At 44.4% G+C, this 6,713-nt stretch overlaps 1 non-coding gene across 1 annotated transcript; it reads right to left on the bottom strand.

Moving 5' to 3' along the window:
* Positions 1-297: 297 nt before the first annotated feature.
* LOC147361000 (U6 spliceosomal RNA) lies at positions 298-402 on the bottom strand. The gene has a single exon (XR_015140105.1). It is a non-coding gene; the product is annotated as a U6 spliceosomal RNA (small nuclear RNA).
* Between the last annotated feature and the right edge of the window lie 6,311 nt (positions 403-6,713).

Raw genomic sequence — 6,713 nt, 5'->3', positions numbered from 1 at the left:
CTGAATGCTGGTTATGGTATATCCTGAGATTTATAGCTGAAGGACTGCTTAATATGTATAACTCTCATCTCTGTTTCCAGGGTTAAGGAGGTACCTATTCATTTATTTGTGTGTGTGTGTGTGTGTGTGTGTGTGTGTGTATGGCTGCACTGGTCTTAGTTGCAGCATGAGGGATCTAGTTCCCTGACCAGGGATTGAGCCCTGCTTTGGGAGCATGGTGTCTTAGCCACTGGACCACCAGAGAAGTCCCTATATATAATACATTTTTGTGGTTGAAATAAAATTCACCTAGTGTAAAAATTTTAATTATGCTTCAGAAATTCATGTGTCCTCCTTGTACAGGTACTATGCTAATTGTTTCTGTGTTGTCAGTTTTGAAGTGAGCACAGTACATACTTGTGATTCTGATGAGCTGAGGTGAAGTTATCTCTTGCTTTACTGCCCCGTCTTCTGAAAAACTAACACAGGGAAGGCCGTGCACCATGGCACCTCCTTTGCCTTCACTCTGATCTGCAGGAGAACCACATCCACTCCCCACTTCCTGCCCCACTGTTTCTGGGAATTATGTCTGGTATCTGAATGGACAGAAAGATGGGAAGGCTGTAAGTTAGGGAGAGGTTGGGAGGGAATGAAGAGGAAAGGGAGAATTTATGAAGACTCACCCCGCCCCTCAAAGCAGAATCTACATGTGTAAGAAATGATTGTTCCAGATGCTACAGATCCTGAGTCTCTGAGTCCAGAGGCAGACAGAATGAGTTCCAGCTCTTCTCTCCTGGGAGGTCTAGGTGTCTCTTTCCGTAGCACACATGAGCAGCTGACTGTTTTTCTTCATTTGGTTCTGTAAGACTTAAATTCCTCCCAGGTTCTGGCATTTGACTGTTGTCTGTCTTCGTTTTTCATTTCCTTTTCTTTCTTTTCTCTTCTTGTCTCTCTTTTTCTTTCTTTTTATCTTTCAGTTTTCTTTCTTTTAAAGGCAGTTTGGGAGAGGGTATAGCTTGACTTTCTTTGGTATTGCTCATTCACTAAAATTATTTAATCAACACTAGATATGCCAGGTACTTGCTGGATTGTGGAGATACCAGTTCAGTTCAGTTCATTCGCTCAGTTGTGTCCGACTTTTTGCGACCCCATGGACTGCAGCATGCCAGGCTTCCCTGTCCATCACAACTCCCAGAGCCTGCTCAAACTCATGTCCTCCAAATTGGTGATGCCATCCAACCATCTCATCTTCTGTCTTCCTCTTCTCCTCCTGTCTTCAATCTTGCCCAGCATCAGGGTCTTTTCCAATGAGTCAGTTCTTCGCATCAGGTGGCCAAAGTATTGGAGTTTCAGCTTCAGCACCAGTCCTTTCAATGAACATTCAGGACTGGGATTTCCTTTAGGATTGATTTGTTTGATATAAAGATAAGTAATTTTTGCCTGCAAGATCAGAGGTTGATGGGGAAATTTATATAAATACAGATGATTATAAAAACAAATAGAAATTAACATTAAATATGTAAGCAAGATGGGCTTCCCTGGTGGCTTAGATGGTAAAGAATCCACCTGCAATGTAGATCTGAGTTTGATCCCTGGGTCGGGAAGATCCCCTGGAGAAGGGAATGGCTACCCACTCCAGTATTCTTGCCTAGAGAATTCTATGGACAGAGGAGCCTGGCAGGCTACAGTCCATGGGGTTGTGAAGAGTCAGATACAACTGAGCAACTAACACTTTCACTTTCTCATATAAGCAAGATTTACAAGATACAGAGTCTTTAGGGCCTGCATAGCCTAAGATATTTGCTATTTGGACCTTTACAGATAAAATTTTTGGATTCTTGGCATAGTGTACAAGGACTACAAAGAGTTCAGAATTTCCAGGACAAGCCTGTGAACTTGGGTTGGAGAGTGAAGCAGGGGCCAGATGACTGAGGACATGCTTGTCAGGTAAGGAACCACTGAGTGACTCAAAGCAGCCTCTTCAGGTAAGGAACCAGAGCATGAGACTAGTTCGTTGGTGTCTACTCATCATTCTGAGGAATCTTCCAGCATTAAGTACAAGCCAGATAATTCAGTCATGTGACTGTAATCCACGAGGAGCACTGCTGTCTGAGACACAGAAAGGGATCTTGGGGTTAGTAAGTGTCTTCTCTGTAGCTCCCTTCTTTACTAACTCTTGCAACTCCTGCCAGGCCAGGCCAGGCAGGGTGCCCTGTTTCATCATGCATAGTTCCCAGGGATGCAAGCCTGCTGCTTCCTCTTGGAACCCAAGGCCAGCAGCCTTTCTCAGCAGGAGGGAGCTTTAGAGGGTAAGAAAGTGCCCTTGTCATTCTTCCCCAACCAGCGGGCAGAGGCCCAGCCTTCGCAGTCTCTGCAGAAGACAGAAGGGCTAGTGATCAGAATTTGGATAAAAATGCCTTTTAGGCCAGGAGGGCCTGAGAGTATTGGGTGAAGTTCAAGGTGAGCTGGGGCTGATGGGCAAAGGATGGAAAGTGAGGCTCTCCTACACCTTTCAGGCAGTGTCTTTCCCCACATCCTGGCCCCTAAGTTTGCTCTTTCTTAGAAACCTGTGACCCTGAGAGGTGACTGATCGTAGGACTTGGACACTGGGACAGCAGAGCCCATGGCTGACATTGGCAGGTCAGGAGCATAGTTGGAAAGAGAACCAGGGCTCAGAGGGCCCCATCCAGCCACCGAGGGGCTATGCTCTCACCAACCCCTTCCAGTCCATTCACCCTCCTTCCACATTAAGAGGAAAATATGATCCGTGATGGCATGTGTTAAAAGGCTTGAGGAAAGGATGAGGCCCAGTGAAATCAGAGCCAACGGATCATTCCCTTCCCACTGCGGCTGACGAGCAGATGAGGAGGAACAAAGTCTCCTTGTGGAATGAATCGTCTCCTGGGTTGAGTTAATAAAATGGCACCATGGGAGGCAGGCCCACTGACTCCCTGCCAGGACCAGAAGCTCAGCTGGAGTTTCTGAGTCTGAGAAACCCCAGGGATAAGACTCTGGTTATTGTGGGTGGATATCCCACCTCCACAGAGAGATGCCCTAACCTCTGCAGAGAGTGTTTGAACAATTGCAAACAGAATAGGAAAAGTAAATGGTGTGGCTTGGTGAATGCTCCACTTACCGCGAAACACAGAGTGTTGATGGGAGCTATCTGCCTGGTTATTCAATTTATTATAAAAATGATCTCATAACTGAGGAATCTCAAAGTCATAATAATTATTAAATCTTCATCCCAAATGACTGGCATATTTGTTTTTTTTTTAACTTTTTATTTTATATTGGAGTATAGTCAATTAATAATGTTGTGATAGTTTCAGGGGACAGCAGAGTGACTCAGTCACTCATATACATGTGTCCATTCTCCCCCAAACTCCCCTCTCATCCACGCTGCCACATAACATTGAGCAGACTTCCCTGTACAATATGGGTCCTTGTTATCCATTTTAAATTTAGCAGGTTTTACACATCCATCCCAAACTCCATAACTATCCTTTCTCCCCATCCTTCCCCCACCCTGGCAACCATAAGTTCATTCTCTAAGTCTGTGAGTCTCAAGTGACTGAGAGGAGACTGAAAAGGCATTCACTGTCTTGGGAAATTCAATCAGAGTTAAAAATTAAGCCCAGAAGAGGCTTTCAGCAACAAAGGTAATGATGTCTCTAAATTTTATTTAGTATTGAGAATACTACTTTGGGTTAAATGCCAGTTAGGCTGCTGTCCAAGTGATACATGAACTATTCAGGTGATCTAGACATAGCTTTGGTTTTTTGTCAAGTCACGGAAAATCTATGATGTAGTTCTTCTTGCTTTAATAAAATTTGAGAGGATCAATGGGTTAGTGTTGAAGCTACAACAATAACTAGCATTAATGTTGTTGCGGTGTTGATTTTTTTCCCCCCAAAGAGTTGGATCAAATAGTTTCTGCCTGTATGGTTTTCATTATTTAAGGCTAAATTGAGAATAAGGTCACTTTTGAACAGTAAGACCAGATCTGAGAAAAACAAAATATCCTTAGTTATTTAAATCATTGTCATCACCCTGTGAAGGTGGCCAGGTCCCAAAGACCCAGTCTTCTGCCTGCCCTGCAGATAATGAGATGTGGTACATAGCATCTTCAGGGGCTCCCCTGGTGGTGCAGAGGTAAAGAATCCGCCTGCAATGAAGGAGACGCAGGTTTGATCCCTGGGTCAGGAATATCCCCTGAAGAAGGGAATGGCAACCCACTCCAGTATTCTTGCCTGGGAAATCCCATGGACAGAGGAGCCTGGTGGGGTATAGTCCATGGGGTCACAAGAATGGGACAGGACTGAGTGACTAAACAACAACAACCTCACCCTTTCACCTCTGTGTAAAGGGTGGTAAGGAAAGTAAATTAAATACAAATTAAAAGTGTTTAGGGACTTCCCTGGTGGCTCAGATGGTAAAGACTCTGCCTGCAATGTGGGACTCTTGGGTTCAATCATTGGTTTGGGAAAAGCCCTTGGAGGAGGGGAGGGCATGGCCACCCATTCCAGTAATTCTTGCTGGAGAATCCCCATGGATAGAGGAGCCTGGCGGGCTACAGTCCATAGGGTTGCAAAGAGTCGGACATGACTGACCAACTAAGCTCACACTTGTAGTCCAGGGACTAAGACTTTGTGTGCCCCTAGTCACGGAACTATATCCCACATGCCATAACCGAAAGTTCTACATGCCGCTGTTATAGCTAAAAGATCCTGCAAAGACCCAGCGCAGTCAAAAAAAGAAAAGTGCTTAGTATAACACATGAGGAGATGTAATACACTGCATGACCTCATGTGTGCATGTTCTTTTAGTTTAAAAATGAATCATTCACCTATCATGCTTCAGACATACAGTGTGTTCACCACTAGGTAGGGGATGAAATAGGGAACAAATCTAAGTTTCTGTCCTCCTGAAACTTACATGGAAGGACACAAACAAAGAGCTCATGTAAGCTGAAATCTCATCAAGGCCAGCATGGCCTGGTGGAGATGGCCTTGGTGGGAAATTAAGAAACTTATGCTCTACATTTCCCCTAAAGTCAAGAACAAGACAAGGATGCCCACTCTCACCATTACTATTCAACATAATTTTGGAAGTTTTAGCCACAGCAATCAGAGAAGAAAAAGAAAGTCAGTTCAGTTCAGTTCAGTCGCTCAAGTCGTGTCTGACTCTTTGTGACCCTATGAATCACAGCACGCTAGGCCTCCCTGTCCATCACCAACTCCCAGAGTTCACCCAGACTCACGTCCATTGAGTCAGTGATGCCATCCAGCCATCTCATCCTCTGTCATTCCCTTCTCCTCCTGCCTTCAATATTTCCCAGGATCAGGGTCTTTTCCAATGAGTCAACTCTTCGCATGAGGTGGCCAACTCTGGAGTTTCAGCTTTAGCATCATTCCTTCCAAAGAAATCCCAGGGCTGATCTCCCTCAGAATGGACTGGTTGGATCTCCTTGCAGTCCAAGGGACTCTCAAGAGTCTTCTCCAACACCACACTTCAAAAGCATCAGTTCTTTGGTGTTCAGCCTTCTTCACAGTCCAACTCTCACATCCATACATGACCACAGGAAAAACCATAGCCTTGACTAGACGGACCTTTATTGGCAAAGTAAAATCTCTGCTTTTCAATATGCTATCTAGGTTGGTCATAACTTTCCTTCCAAGGAGTAAGCATCTTTTAATTTCATGGCTGTAGTCACCATCTGCAGTGATTTTGGAGCCCCCCAAAATAAAGTCTGACACTGTTTCCACTGTTTCCCCATCTATTTTCCATGAAGTGATGGGACCGGATGCCATGATCTTTGTTTTCTGAATGTTGAGCTTTAAGCCAACTTTTTCACTCTCCACTTTCACTTTCATCAAGAGGCTTTTGAGTTCCTCTTCACTTTCTGCCATAAGGGTGGTGTCATCTGCATATCTGAGGTTATTGAGATTTCTCCCGGCAATCTTGATTCCAGCTTGTGTTTCTTCCAGTCCAGCGTTTCTCATGATGTACTCTGCATATAAGTTAAATAAACAAGGTGACAATATACAGCCTTGACGAAGTCCTTTTCCTATTTGGAACCAGTCTGTTGTTCCATGTCCAGTTCTAACTGTTGCTTCTTGACCTGCATACAAATTTCTCAAGAGGCAGATCAGGTGGTCTGGTATTGCCATCTCTTTCTAAATTTTCCACAGTTTATTATGATCCACACAGTCAAAGGCTTTGGCATAGTCAATAAAGCAGAAATAGATGCTTTTCTGGAACTCGCTTGCTTTTTCCATGATCTGGCTAATGTTGGCACTTTGATTTCTGGTTCCTCTGCCTTTTCTAAAACCAGCTTGAACATCAGGAACTTCACAGTCCACGTATTGCGGAAGCCTGGCTTGGAGAATTTTGAGCATTACTTTACTAGCATGTGAGATGAGTGCAATTGTGCGGTAGTTTGAGCATTCTTTGGCATTGCCTTTCTTTGGGATTGGAATGAAAACGGACCTTTTCCAGTCCTGTGGCCACTGCTGAGTTTCCCAAATTTGCTGGCATACTGAGTACAGCACTTTCACAGCATCATCTTTCAGGATTTGAAAGAGCTCAACTGGAATTCCATCACCTCCACTAGCTTTGTTCGTAGTGATGCTTTCTAAGGCCCACTTGACTTCACATTCCAGGATGTCTGGCTCTAGGTCAGTGATCACACCGTCATGATTATCTGGGTCATGAAGATCTTTTTTGTACAG

This window comes from Bos grunniens, chromosome 13 (assembly GCF_055505025.1).
Source record: "Bos grunniens cultivar Pamir isolate PY7600 chromosome 13, Bosgru_T2T1.0, whole genome shotgun sequence".
NCBI classification, from domain to species: Eukaryota; Metazoa; Chordata; class Mammalia; order Artiodactyla; family Bovidae; genus Bos; species Bos grunniens.
This window is presented reverse-complemented; position numbering and strand designations above follow the sequence as displayed.